Genomic DNA, 16,737 nt, shown 5'->3' with positions numbered 1-16,737 from the left:
TATTCGATTTGTAATAATAATATTTTTTTGAGGGGTGGTCGACAACTTTATGCGCGATTATAAATATTGGGAAATGATCTGATATATCAGATATTATTATTCCAGTTTTTATTTTATTTTTTGTATATTCATTAGGAGCCGTTTTTTCTAAGAATCAGGCAAATTCCTGAAACTGTGGAAGTGACCTCCTCCAAATTGCTTGAATTTTTTATATACTGATCAGAATATAGAGAAAACCTGTTGGGGAAAAAAAAAATTTTCAAAAACGTTTCGTTCACTCGGAATCTGGGCTTAAATTTTTGAGATTTTTTTAAAAATTTTTAGAAATTTAGTTTTTGCCACCTTTGAACCCATTTTTTTGGCAAGGCAAAAAGTTGCACATAGCTTTTGTAGTTAATATCAGACGTAACCCAAAAGCTCTCTCCAAAAAATATAAAAAAGTTGCGTGACACTGTGCGGTTGGCTAATTATCATAGTTCAAAAGTACAAAATCAATCACTTTTGTCAACTTTTAATCGGAGTTAATTCTAGCGGCGAAGTGTTGCACACAATTTTTCTTTTAGGATTTGAAATTATCAAAGGTATTGAGTCTAAAAATGCAAAGAAAGTTATGTGATACCTAAGGCCTATTAATATATTAAGGCTTGAAATTGAAAAAAAATGTTTTAGTATACTTACAAAATGAACCATTACGGCAGAGGCGCTTAGTTTTGTAAAAATGTAAACATATCCAACTGTCAATACAAAAAGGTCCTAACATAATAATAAAAAAAATTCGTGTGATTTTGTCACACGCATGATATAACATGAATTAAAAACTGAACAAAAATCTAACATCAAGATAACTATATTGCTAATTAAATAAAACATAAATCAAACATTTAAATGTTTTTCCATTTAAAAATTAGTTTTTCATTTATTAATAGAGTCATTTACACACATTATCCACCACATCACACATAATTTTTACTCTGCTGCAGTAAGTTTCTCTAAGAATAATGATATGACTGTATTATAGTCTTCTTCGGATAATGAATAATCGCCACAACCACTGATTAGAAAAGGAGCATTTACTAAACAGATAATTTTATCAGTTTGGTTATTTATCTCCTCGGTAGTAACTGGCCAGCGAAAAGTATTCTTCTCTTGCCCGTTAATCATACAATTAACTCTGATCCCAGTTATAGATACCTAAAAGTATTAGCGCAACATTTAAAATAATATAATGAAGAGTTTATGATTTGTTTAATTTTGCTTACATTCAATAAAACTTGTAAAGTCTTATATAATGTCATTCTGAAATTATTTTTACATTTTATTTATATTCCTTTTATTTTAAGCACTGTTTTGTAAAACAAAATAAAAACTTGAAACTAATATATACTTTGAATAATATTACCTCCACAATATATCCAATATTCCATTGTTTTTCATATGCAACAGCAACCCAATCATTCACTTTCCATACAAGACAAATTTCTTTTGCAAGATTGGCGATGTCTTCCTCATATTTATTATCATCTTCATTGTCTCCTGCCAGATTAAAGTCATCATTTTCGCCATAAACTTCTTTGTTATCGTTAACCTGACTATTTTCATTATTTTCTGTTGTCGGTTCTACCAGCTTACCTTTTCTTTTCAGGTTACTAAATCTATAACAATATCAATTGTACATATTTTTAAACATATGTAAACAAACACACAAAATTATAACTTTCACCTAAATTTTAATTTCATATTTGTAAAAGAACTATTTAACAGTCAGAAACATAATCTAATTTGCAAAAGTTTTGATAGCAACAATGCCTACCTTGAAAATAAAGATCTTATCTGTTGGCTAGTTACATATTGATCAGGCGGAAGTTCTCTCCTCAGCTGCATGTGAACCTGCTCAGGGCTCATTTTATTACCTGATTCTTCTCCACGAATAAAGTATTTATACAACAGTTCTTTCTGCTGGTTTGAAAATCTAAAAGAACTTCGAACTGGTAATGCCCAACCTTGCAAAAGAAAAATGTTCATGCAATGTGGTTTGTCTTTTACGGAAGCAATGTTATTGAATGAAGATGTCGATGAAGAAATCGGCATATTTAGTTGTGAAGTAATTTTCATCTTATAAACAAACGAGTTGCGAACTTTATCCAATGATGTTAATGATTTCGGAACTGTATGAAGACCGGATAGCATGTGTTCTTCTAACTCAGCATCGCTTTCAAACGATAAAGTACAATTCATTTCAGTGCAAAATCCTAATGAATATAATTGCCTGTCACTTCTTTTCTGTTTTTCCTTAAGTGACTTGTTACGCTTAATTGAATTATCTGTTTTGCTATATGGCAACAACAACTTAATCGAGGGTTGAATTTTAAGATTTCCATACTCTTGTTCAATTCCCTCACCGATATTGAAATAACGCCACATCTTCATACTTTTCTCACCAAACTCAAATGAGTGATAGTTGCTAATGTTCTTAATCTTTGGTCCAGTAACTACAGTTTTATCATTGCTAATTTGAGCAACTGCTACTTTTGCATCTTTAGCGCCAAAACTATAATGCATAGCCTTGTGTATATCTTCAGCAGTCAAAAGATTATTACCAGAGTCAACGTAACTCCTTAAAATTGTCTTTACAACTGCACTCTCCCTGTCACATTGATCTTTTCCACAACAGGGTTCATTATAATCATATCTCAGCAACTTTATATCTCTCTCTTTGCATACATTGTAGATTGCTTCAGCTGAAAGATTTCCCTGATAGCAGCCGGCATTATCAGATTTGGTAAACATTTTCTTGATATGCGGTTGATCAATTCTGAATTGGTCTAAAACTGCAGTGGCTAACGAAACAACATCACCTATTCCCTGATCACACCTATACATTGAAGTAAAGTAAACACGTTTGAATAACTTTCCTGCTATTTTTATGAAGAATATATCCACATGTAAACTCATTCCTTTCTTGCCAAAATACTCTCTTTGGCCCTTTTCTGTTGAGAATCTCTCATCAGGTGTTTTATGTAGTTGAATACATCCTTTACAGCAATTTCCAAATCATAAATAGAATCAGCATCGTCAGAATTTTGAATTGTTAGTTCTTTGATCATCTCGATAGCTTTGCACAAATCATAGCAATCGGCACATACCACTTCTGATATCTCTGTGTTGGTTTGAAGATTTTTTTCAGATGGATCTGATTAGGCATGTTTTGAGCTATGAGAAGAAATGTTTGAGTCATTGACACTACAATTGGTTTGATAACTTGTTTTCAAATACCTTTTTCCTTTTTCAAGGGCAGCTTCGAGAGATTTAGAACTAAATCTTTGTGCCAATTTTTGTAATGTTTGAAAACCATTCATGCCTGAAGCAGTAACATCATCTAATCCAGCTAAGCTTTTTCGACTTGAAGGTTTTATTGCATGCAATACTTTCCACAAACTTGAATCAGATAATGGTATATAATTGTTTTCACTACAACTTTTTCGATAGAACATGATAGCGTGGCTATATTTTGTCGTCAGTATTGCATGCACTATCTTTTGTTCTTCACCGCTGTCGTATTTTAATTTGGTTATTCCATAAGCAACATCATGCAAAATACCGCTTGTAAATATAAAGTCTAAGAAATGTTCACACTTTGTTTGATCAAGACTAGATCGGACAAATACTTTCTTCTCTGGAAATGCCAACCCTTTATGAGATGCATGCCATTTTCTTGCTGTTTCTATACGATGTTTGGTACACTCAAATGTGTTCATTATAAACTTTTTGGTATACTTGGTATGGTCTAATAATGAGAGGATAACTAACTTTCCCATGAATAATTTCGATTGGGAGAGGGCTATTTATTTCATCAACATTTTTACTGTTAAGAAAATCTATAAGTATTTCCTCTTGTCCAGGAGCAACAGCTTCCGCAAATTTTTTCTTTAATAAGTTTTCTAGGCGAACATACTTGCGTTTTAACTTATCTTTAGTAGTATCTTCCAGATATTCGAATTTCCTTTTTAATCTAAATTTTATTGGACTTGCATTAAGAACCTCAGTTACACTCTCACGGCTTCTTAGAGATTCGTCCAAAATCTCCTGTGAAACATTAATTTCACCGGGATCAAATTCTTCATCTGGAGTAGCAGGTGTCATATATGTTTGTTCTTGTTGTGTTTGTGTTTCTGTACATAAATTGGTGTTTTCGTTGACTCTAGATAAAGCAATTTCTTGCTTTAAATGGGTAAAACATAGCATTGCACCAACTGAAAATACTTCATTGTATCGCTTTGACATTGATATGACGACATGTATTGGTGACGCCCTTAAAGCGGGAGATTTTTTTCCTTTTATATTTAGATGGTGTGAATGAAAGCATGTTTTTGGAGGACTCCATGCAATACCAAACGTGTACCGGTGAAAAGCACATGTTTGTTCATCCTTTTCAAGATTTCTTTTAAGTCTATTTGCAATAAGTCCATTTTGTTCCCAAATATTATTATCGTTTAATCGCATGACCTAAAAACAATTTTTTAAACAATTATTAAGTGTGTCATTTAAAGCATTGTTTATAATCTGACTCTTCACGAAAAATGTTTACAAGTTTGAAATACATTGTTGTTATTATTAAAATACAATATTGCAAGAGTGTGATTAATTTAGTGATTATTTATTAAAAGAGTGAGGAATTAATTAAAAGAGATATTTTTTTTTTGTTTAAAGAACTTTGTCTCAAAATCTTATTGCAGAGAAGTTATAAAGTATGTAATTATAAAAATTATATTACAGTCTGCGTAAATTTAAAATACATAATTACCTTTAAGTTGATGAGGTGTTTCTTAACATCAACATCTCCTAGCTGATGAATGTAGAACATTTTGTTTATAATTTTATGTTTTTTGAATGATCCACAATTTCCTTTTGAAAAGCAACAACAGTTTTCATAAAAATATTTGTTTTGTTTCATACTCAACTAAAAACAAGTTCTATTTATGCAGTACCTATTTCTCAATAGCAATGATAAAATATCTACTCTATTTATGCAAATTTTAAAGATCGTTAAAATAAAGTTAAGACATTTTTATGGTAAAGTAAACAACCGCCCACTAACTTGTTTCTCCACAATCGTGATATCAGCGATTCTTCTTCCATTCGATCACCACAAGTTATTTGGTTATGACGTAAATTTAAATAATTCACTTCTGATCATGTATTGTTTTTTATTATTATTTATTTCAATTGTTATGATTTCTATATCATAGTCAGAAACGCTTAAATTTTTTCTTTACATTACGTGCAATGTTTTGTGTAATGCTAAATGCTAATTTTGGATGATAGAAATTTTATTGTGAGCGAAAACCTCATCTGTGTGTCCAAAAAAATATCTCTTCGTACTTAATCATTTTTAACAATTTGTACCTTTATTTTTAACTTAATATCTAAAGATCACACGAATTTTTTTTATTATTATGTTAGGACCTTTTTGTATTGACAGTTGGATATGTTTACATTTTTACAAAACTAAGCGCCTCTGCCGTAATGGTTCATTTTGTAAGTATACTAAAACATTTTTTTCCAATTTCAAGCCTTAATATATTAATAGGCCTTAGGTATCACATAACTTTCTTTGCATTTTTAGACTCAATACCTTTGATAATTTCAAATCCTAAAAGAAAAATTGTGTGCAACACTTCGCCGCTGAATTAACTCCGATTAAAAGTTGACAAAAGTGATTGATTTTGTACTTTTGAACTATGATAATTAGCCAACCGCACAGTGTCACGCAACTTTTTTATATTTTTTGGAGAAAGCTTTTGGGTTACGTCTGATATTAACTACAAAAGCTATGTGCAACTTTTTGCCTTGCCAAAAAAATGGGTTCAAAGGTGGCAAAAACTAAATTTCTAAAAATTTTTAAAAAAATCTCAAAAATTTAAGCCCAGATTCCGAGTGAACGAAACGTTTTTGAAAATTTTTTTTTTCCCCAACAGGTTTTTTCTATATTCTGATCAATATATAAAAAATTCAAGCAATTTGGAGGAGGTCACTTCCATTGACTGCCTGATTCTTACAAAAAATGACTCTTAATTATTATTTGATCAATTGAGGTTGCACTATTCCTAGTAATTCGTGTTGGTTTATTTATTGTTGGAATGAACCCATTTTGAAATATGATGTTAATAAAATTTTTTACATTTTTATTTGTGTCGTAATCAAGCGCATTATAATTAAATCCCCAACAAAAAAGACACGTTTGTCACATAAAATTTTGTTTTTGATTAAATTTTTAAAGTGTTTTTCAAAAAATTTGTTATTGCCAGATGGCGGTCTGTACACAACATGTACAATGATGATTTTAGTGATTTTATTTATAACTTCGATCGTTAATGATTCGCAATCATTACTAATTGCACTAAATTCAGTTAGCGGTTTAAAATTTAAAGAGTTGTGAATAAAAATACATACTCCTCCACCTATTGTCTTAGAATTTCTGACTTGATGAATAACTTTATAGTTTTGTAGTTGAAAATTTGAATCTTTTTCAACTTGTTTATCTCGACACCAGGTTTCTGTGAGACAAATAATTTTAAAATTAATTTCAACACTATATAAAAAATCTTGAAATTTATCAAAATTTTTTTGAAAGCTCCTATTTTTTAAGTGTAAAATAGAAAACTAATTAATATCTATATCAGCAAAAATATAAGAAATATCGGAATTATAATAAGAAGGGCATATGTTGCTAATTATTTCATCAGTGTTAAAAAAATTAACGTCTGGATCTGAATGATTCTCTAAAAGTATATTTTTATTTGTCTGGAATGCCCTAAAGCTTAATTCACGAAAATTTATACCTTCCATAATAACAAGAAAGGTTATACTAACAAAATATTTAAAGTATAAAATAAAATAATTAATGTTGAGGAGGTAATTTTCTGAATTCTTTTACTATTAATTTATCGTAAATTACAACCGAAAACGTACCATTTTTCCTATGTATCTTCATTTGCTCGAATAGTTTTTTCCTGATAGATGCAGTTTCCAATGAATAATCCTCATTGATATATATTCCCGATCCTTTTAGTTTACTCGCACTTTTTAAAGCTTTTACTTTATCTTTGTAATTTAACAGTTTCATTACTATTGATATTGGTCTACCTGCTTCAATTTTTCCTGACCTGTGTGCTCGTTCAATTACAATTCCTTTTAAATTAAGTTTTTTTTCAAAAGTATTTAATACCTTCAGTTCGGTGTCATCCCAATTTTCATTTTCATTTTCCGATAAACCCTCTATTCGAAGATTATTCCTTCTTTGTCTATCCTCAAGCTGCCTTAGTTTATTATCTTCCGTATCTCTGCTCTCTGATTTTGATATCTTTTTTTTTTCTAATTCGAGATTTTTTTTTTCTTGCATGTCTTGTGTAAAGTTCAGACTTTCTTCTATATCTTTTTGCACAATTTCATTTTTGTTTAATCTTTTAACGTAATTTTTTTGTTCCTCTTTAATTAATATGTTTTCCTTTTGGAGTGTTGCACACAAATCTTTTACAGTATTTATTTCTTTTAACAGACCATCAATTCTATCGTTTGTTAACTTCAGATTTCCGCTTATTAGTTTTAGAATATCACTTTGTTGCTTAATAAACATTTCGTTGAATATATCTCGTACAAGCTTTATTGAAATAATTTGTTCCTCGTTTGATAATTTATCCATGATGTATTACTTTATTTTATTTATGTTCTTTTTTCCGTTAATAATTCCTATTTTTAAGGATATATAAATACTAAAACTTAAAAATAATACGATTTATTTTCTTTTAATTATCACGCTCGCAAAAACATGAAGAAAGTATGCAGCAAAAAAAAAATGTTTGCCACCCTAAATTAAACTTCTCACCTATCTTTATTTTTGCAACAATTGTATTGTTACATAGGTGTTCAAGGTTTAAATTTTGCTTCATCTGACTCACTGATATCCTATGATTCTTCATCACTTCCATCACAATCAATCGATCTTTTCTTTCTGTCATTTTTCGCTTTCTTCCCGAACCTAATTTTCTGCTAATTGAATTTTAAGAAATAAATCTGGACACAACTCTTTGAATTGTAGATTTGCCACGTCCAACGTTTTTGGAAATATTACGCAAAAACCAATCTGCATTATGCATTTGGATTATTTGACCTTTACCAAAGTCTGAAAATATTTTTCCTAAATTGGTAACTATGAATTTTAGCTGACAAACAAATGGTATAGTTAAAACTAAATGCTAAAATATTATAAGTATGAATGCCTTACACCTAATCAATGGTTAAACTTTTGTAGAAGTAGAATCAAAAGCATATAACTTTGCCATTTTTGTCATTTAATTATATATTCCAACCTAAATAAAAGTATTTAAATTTTTTTAATCATGAAGATATGAAAAATTTAAAAACTTTACTTTGTAAAAATGCAACATAAAATCACATGTAACACTTTATAAAGTGGAAAACTATAATGGTAAACATAAAATATAATCTTAAATGAATCCTTTTTTTACCTGTTGTTAATTCAAGGGCCCTTCTCCTTTTTTTTAACTTCTTTTTAATATTAATTATTAAAATAGTGTAAATATATTAAGTATCTAACATTAAAAAACAAAAATTTTAAAAATTTTTATGCTAAAATTAATTTAACTTTAGTGTTACTGCAAGGAGAAAGGAAGGGGGGGGGGAGGAGAGAGGTGAGTTGGAATTTTAGTTTTAATCTAATTTTTATATTTTGACAAACCGAGATTGACAAGATTTTTCAAGGTTAGCAGACTTTAACATCCCTCAGAATTAGGTCGTATTTTTCGGTTACCGGATTATTTTTTATTCTATATATTGTCGCAAAACATAAGCGGACCATACGTCCCTAAGTCCTAGAGATGTTAGAATTTTTATTTATTTAATTTAAGTTACAAGTACTAATAACATTTTTTTTAATAAAGCGAGTACCATCACTTTCTCCATTTTTATTTTATATTGAATTTAATATTTTTAACTCTATTTTAAACTGACTCATAGTCAATCCATTAACTCAATTTAACTATTAGAAGTTTATATTAAATAAATTTATTAAATATATATAAAATTATTGGGGTATTTATTGGAGAAAACCTTTTTTTTTGGTAGATATCTACACAAACAATTGAAAAATCTAGATTGAAATATAATATATTCAATCTAGATTTTTCATTTTTTTTTTTTTGTAATTATCTACCAAAAAAAATGGTTTTCTCCAATAAATCCCACAATAATTTTTATAGTAATATAGACTATATTATAGTGTAATAGTTTTTATATTAACATATTTAAGGTATAGCATAGCTCCACTTTTATAAGTGGTACCCATGTTGCTTCTGGGTTTAAATAATAATAGAAGTCCAGAAGCAATAAGGACCTTATCCTTCCAGTTTATTCAGTAAAAGTTTTTTCGATTTAATATCATTGTAACTGATGTGAAGATCTTCAATAAATGTATTTCAATCAAAGCATTTTATTTCAATGTATTGGTCAATCCAAGTCACAACTAAAGAGGTTTTATGTAATACAGTTGCAATGTGTACAAATTATTTGTCACAAACCTAGGATCACCCTTTTTGCTTCCCTTTTAAAAATAAAACTCAACACCTTACATAAGAGAAAAAATGTTTATGCAATAAAAGTTGTCAAATCTGCGTTATCAGGAATATACCATCCATCTATAGCATGTTTACAAAAAATAAAGATTTAAAGCTTATAGTTAAAAAGCAATAAACTGTCAAGGAAGCTTAAAACTCCAAAATTTCCTGTTGCGCATAAGGTAATTTTTAATTTTTCCAATGACATGTGTTATTTTTGAACAAATGCAAAAAGTTTCTACACTTTTAGAGTTCAAGTGAAAAAAATGTTCAAACATTAATAAATGTATGCACTTTTATTAACTCATAGTTCTGCTATAATTTAAAATAATAATCTTTAATACGGCTGTATTTATTTTCAAGTTTTTAATTATTTCATTATATATTCATTGTTTTTGTGTTTCTTTTTGATAAATTCAATTTATGAAATAAATGTTAACTTTGTTTAACAATTAACTTTCTTATTTTAATATTTGTAATATTTTTATTTCTTTTTTATTTTAATATTTGTGCTTTTTTTTAGTCTGATTGCAAAGAATATTTTTATTTTATCTGATGTTTATTGATGTATCATAATTTATGATTGGTGTATCTTAGTTTATGATTTTTTTTGTTTTGGTGACTTTTATTATAATTATCATGACAGTTTATCTTTTCATTCTGATTTAAATAATCTCTAAATATTTTATTGAAACATTAAAAAGCATAAAAAGCAGGCAACATTTTTGTTTAATTCGTTATTATTGGCATTTTAGTTTTAAGTATAAAGTTGGAAAAATCTTGCAAAATTTATTTTTTGGTTAGGTAATATTTGTGAACAACTGTTAATTTTTTTAAAAAAAAAGGAAAAAGAAAACTGAAGAAAAAACTGCAGAAGTGGATTTGGACACTCATCTTATGAATGCATACATTCTGCGTGAATTGACTTTAATCCATTATAATTTGACTAATCTTGAATAATGACAATTTAAGATTATAGGCACGTGCGAGTTGTGATCCTGTTGATTGGAATGTGTTATCATCATCATAACTGCAGCAAAGAATTTTTTTACCTCTTTGCTATGAGGTAATTATGATAATGTGTACACTCCAATTATGTGAGTATAACCATGTGTTTGATTGCCAAGAGGAACACCTTTTGGCAAAAGATTACAATATGAATGAGATAAAACATTTATAAATGAAGCTTGAAGGAGGGATATCTATGTTTATGTTTCTCAGGTCTTAAAAAATTTCTGGCACTTAAACTGCAGCAAAATATCAACAGGACTGGAAGTCGTGGCAAACAAGCTTTAACCTGGAAAAACTGCTCAAAAATGTTAATTTCAGATCTACTCTGATTAGATCTAAGTTTAATTCAGATCTACTCTAAACATTTTTGTATAAATAGGATTCGGTCTAACTGACTGCTCATACTCAGAATTTGATTTAACAACAATAACAAAAATTTTGATTTTAAGACAAAAACAATAAGTAACAAAAAAAATTATACTTCCAAAATATTCAAAATATATATAGATGTTAACAATTTTTTTTACTTATTATAACAGTTACTTGTTTAATCTTTGCTTCCAACAAGGCTGCAAGCAACCACTACTAGAGTTGGAAGTTACTGGAAGAGCCAAGATGAAGTTTATGAAGAAAGATAACGACTCACAGATGATTTGATTGACAGATGGCAAATTATATGAACCAAGAAAAACAAGATGGAGAGAGAGAATTCCAAAGAACATATGCTCAAGAAAAAAAACTAGGCAAATAAGAATTTTTAAAGCACTTAGGAATAGTCGCAGTTAAAGGATAAGGCTAAATTGAATGATGAGTAATAAAAGAATAAATTTAAGTAGATTGCAGAAGAGACGCTAGCTCTTTAGAGCTGCACCTATTATAGTATATTTAGAAAAGTGAAAGAGAAGCAACATTACAACAGTGTGATAATGGTTGGAGGCTGGCTGCAACCTTTACGTGTTTACTTATAATATATGTTATTAATATGCAGATATTTATATGATTCTATAAAGCTCTTACTTATTATAAGATTGTTTGTTCATCATAAGTTGAACTTTCTTACTTATTATAAGGTTGTTTACTCATTATAAGTTGAACTTTCTTATTATAAGACTGTTTGTTCAGTATAAGTTGAATTTTCTTACTTATTATATGATTGTTTACTCATTATAAGTTGAATTTTCTTCCTTAATTTATATGTGTGAACTCATCTAATAACTATAGTTTTTGAACATAATTATAGGTTTGAATAAATTAATGTTAAGTGATCATTTTATTATATTTATAGTGTCAACTTTTTCCTGGATCAACGATGCGACCAAAGAAATTGAATCGAAAGTGGCTCCATGTTTTAACAAGGCAAGAGATCGCTATGATGGTCAAATGTGGTGAGGTATGTAAATGATTGATGTTTCAATCGATGAGAAAAATAACAATCGATGAGAAAAATAACAATAGTTAGAAGGGGAGTGAAGAGGATGGTGAAAAAGATCCTCAACAAAAAATCGGCAGATTTTTTTAAATAAATATGAATATCATGTTTTAAATAAATATTTATATGAATACTTTAAATATAAATTTCAATAAATAATAACATAAATTATTTAAATGACGTTTTTAAAATTTTATTAATAAAAAAATTTTCAAAAAGAGCCACGCTATCATCTTTTGATTAGTAGCGTGTGGTGTTTTTTTATTGTCGCAATAGGACCATCCCTTAATGAACCCTTGTATTTGGTGCAGACATCGTTATCAGGTTCCTTAAAGTATTTTTAAGGCGGATGGTGGTGCCGAATATAACTTTTTTTCTTTTTCTTTTTTTTTTTAATTTTGATTCACCCCCAATAAGGCTGCAAGCAACCACTACTAAGTTGAGATTTACTTTGCTGTTTGATGGACAACGCGTGATGTTGGTATGACTTATCTGGGTTTATATGTTTCAGTGAAATAACATTTTTTAAATGAGCCATGGGTCTAAACTTTAGTTAGGGGCATATGGATTCTTTTTTAGCTTGATACAATGTTTATCACGTAAATAAACTATAATCACGTAAATATATCTCTTTCGCCAAGATGTTTTATTTGGTTAAAGAAAACTTATTTTATTGCATAGTATAGGTTTAAGTTTATGCATGAAAATGTTTGCAACACAATAACTTCATTAAATGGTTTTCATGCACTTTTGAGATTCCCAAAAATAATGGAAATGCGCCAAAAAAAATCCGTATTTTGAAGTAACTTCTTATCTTTTTTTTAAATCTGAGCCTCCATATGCTTACAAGTGTTATGCTTATGCAAAAAAAAACATGAATTTTTAAATTTTCTACAAAAAATATTCTTTTTATTGCAAACCTTTATACAGGGTTGTTATCTGTTAAATATGTCTGAGACATATTTTCTGCTGACATAAAATATGTCCCACATATTTTCTATCAACATATTTTGACATAATTTTATGTCTGAATTATTTTCTGCTGACATAAAATATGTCAGACATATTTTCTATTGACATATTTTGACATAATTTTATGTCTGAATTATTTTCTGCTGACATAAAATATGTCAGACATATTTTCTGTCGACATATTTTGACATAATTTTATGTCTGAATTATTTTCTGCTGACATAAAATATGTCAGACATATTTTCTGTCAACATATTTTAACATAATTTTATGTCTGAATTATTTTCTGCTGACATAAAATATGTCAGACATATTTTCTATCGACATATTTTGACATAATTTTATGTCTGAATTATTTTCTGCTGACATAAAATATGTCAGACATATTTTCTATCGACATATTTTGACATAATTTTATGTCTGAATTATTTTCTGCTGACATAAAATATGTCAGACATATTTTCTATTGACATATTTTGACATAATTTTATGTCTGAATTATTTTCTGCTGACATAAAATATGTCAGACATATTTTCTGTCGACATATTTTGACATAATTTTATGTCTGAATTATTTTCTGCTGACATAAAATATGTCAGACATATTTTCTGTCAACATATTTTAACATAATTTTATGTCTGAATTATTTTCTGCTGACATAAAATATGTCAGACATATTTTCTATCGACATATTTTGACATAATTTTATGTCTGAATTATTTTCTGCTGACATAAAATATGTCAGACATATTTTCTATCGACATATTTTGACATAATTTTATGTCTGAATTATTTTCTGCTGACATGAAATATGTCAGACATATTTTCTGTCGACATATTTTGACATAATTTTATGTCTGAATTATTTTCTGCTGACATAAAATATGTCAGACATATTTTCTGTCGACATATTTTTACATAATTTTATGTCTTTGCAATCAATTATGCTTCATAAAACTATTACTTTAAACCCTATAAGCAAACATCCGATGTTTCATAAAGGTCTTTTTCTGCCCTTTTTAGCGATGTATCATTTGATAGTATTGACTAATATTGGCATTTACTGACTTATTTATTGATTATGACTTATTTATTGATTATGACTAATATTGACATTGGAAGTGTTGACTAATATTGACTAGTATTGAGGCATCATTTGATAGTATTTGATAGAATTGATTAGTATTGGCGCTTTCCCTTATTAGAATGTAAAAACCATCTCAAGCTGAGTTTTTATTACTGAAAGTGGTTTTAATTAGTATGACTAAACTTAAAATATTTTTTTGATTAAAATAATAATATAAAAAAAACTTTTACAGTTATTTTTAATTATTAGTTGATCCTGAAATAGATTTCATTATGAAAAACTGAATTCAAAAGATTTCAAAAAAATGGTTCACAGAATTTCAAAAAATTCGTGCCAAATTAAATTCATTTAAGCTGAAGAATTTGAAATGTTTCACATAAGTTATATTCAGCTCATTAAATTCATATTAAGAAGGCTAACCGGTAATAATTTATAACTAATTACGAATAATATACTTTTAGTTATAATAGTTATGATTTATTTAACAAAAAAATAATTGACAATTGCATTATAACAGCATAATTAACTGCCATAAACTTGCATAAAATGTTTTGAGTGAAATATATATTGAAATAATTATTTATTTTCGTTTTCCTTACGATTTAAAGTCAAAAATGGCGAATAATTTATTGAATGAATATACTATTAGTTAAAAATAACTAAAAATGTTTTTTTTTAAATATTATTTTAATCAAGAGAATAATTTTAAGTTTAGTCATATTAATAAAAACCATTTTCAGTAATAAAAACTCAGCTTGAGATGGTTTTTACATTCTAATAAGGGAAATCGCCAATACTAATCCATACTAATTAATACTATCAAATACTATCAAATACTATTAAAATTAGGGGTATTTGGGGTAAAGTCCCTAATATTGTCGAAAAAAAAGTTGTTCAAAAGTATGTCAACCTGAGTCTCAAAAGAAGCGTATTTTCATAGAGATTTTAAAGATGTTATTCGTTTGTAATAAAAATAAGTATTTTTTGTATTATTGCTGAAAAACATTTTGTTGACATTTTTTTAAGAGTCTTTAGCATTTTTTTAAATAATTTATTTGCCAAAAAATTTTAAGGAAAAATTTTTATATTTTCTAAAATCTCTATACTATCTTCTAAAATACGCTTTTTTTGAGACCCAAGTTGACATACTTTTGAACAACTTTTTTTTCGACAATATTAGGGACTTTACCCCAAATACCCCTAATTTTAATAGTATTTGATAGTATTAATTAGCAACAAATTTGTTAAACTATTTTTACTTAACTCTGTAAATTAAGTTGAAATGCGCAATAAATTCTTTTTATTGCAAACCTTTATACAGGGTTGTTATCTGTTAAATATGTCTGAGACATATTTTCTGCTGACATAAAATATGTCCCACATATTTTCTATCAACATATTTTGACATAATTTTATGTCTGAATTATTTTCTGCTGACATAAAATATGTCAGACATATTTTCTATTGACATATTTTGACATAATTTTATGTCTGAATTATTTTCTGCTGACATAAAATATGTCAGACATATTTTCTGTCGACATATTTTGACATAATTTTATGTCTGAATTATTTTCTGCTGACATAAAATATGTCAGACATATTTTCTGTCAACATATTTTAACATAATTTTATGTCTGAATTATTTTCTGCTGACATAAAATATGTCAGACATATTTTCTATCGACATATTTTGACATAATTTTATGTCTGAATTATTTTCTGCTGACATAAAATATGTCAGACATATTTTCTATCGACATATTTTGACATAATTTTATGTCTGAATTATTTTCTGCTGACATGAAATATGTCAGACATATTTTCTGTCGACATATTTTGACATAATTTTATGTCTGAATTATTTTCTGCTGACATAAAATATGTCAGACATATTTTCTGTCGACATATTTTTACATAATTTTATGTCTTTGCAATCAATTATGCTTCATAAAACTATTACTTTAAACCCTATAAGCAAACATCCGATGTTTCATAAAGGTCTTTTTCTGCCCTTTTTAGCGATGTATCATTTGATAGTATTGACTAATATTGGCATTTACTGACTTATTTATTGATTATGACTTATTTATTGATTATGACTAATATTGACATTGGAAGTGTTGACTAATATTGACTAGTATTGAGGCATCATTTGATAGTATTTGATAGAATTGATTAGTATTGGCGCTTTCCCTTATTAGAATGTAAAAACCATCTCAAGCTGAGTTTTTATTACTGAAAGTGGTTTTAATTAGTATGACTAAACTTAAAATATTTTTTTGATTAAAATAATAATATAAAAAAAACTTTTACAGTTATTTTTAATTATTAGTTGATCCTGAAATAGATTTCATTATGAAAAACTGAATTCAAAAGATTTCAAAAAAATGGTTCACAGAATTTCAAAAAATTCGTGCCAAATTAAATTCATTTAAGCTGAAGAATTTGAAATGTTTCACATAAGTTATATTCAGCTCATTAAATTCATATTAAGAAGGCTAACCGGTAATAATTTATAACTAATTACGAATAATATACTTTTAGTTATAATAGTTATGATTTATTTAACAAAAAAATAATTGACAATTGCATTATAACAGCATAA

The sequence above is a fragment of the Hydra vulgaris genome, chromosome 10, assembly GCF_038396675.1.
Source record: "Hydra vulgaris chromosome 10, alternate assembly HydraT2T_AEP".
Taxonomy (NCBI): Eukaryota; Metazoa; Cnidaria; class Hydrozoa; order Anthoathecata; family Hydridae; genus Hydra; species Hydra vulgaris.
The sequence above is the reverse complement of the archived record's forward strand: the minus strand, read 5'-3'. Positions refer to the sequence as shown.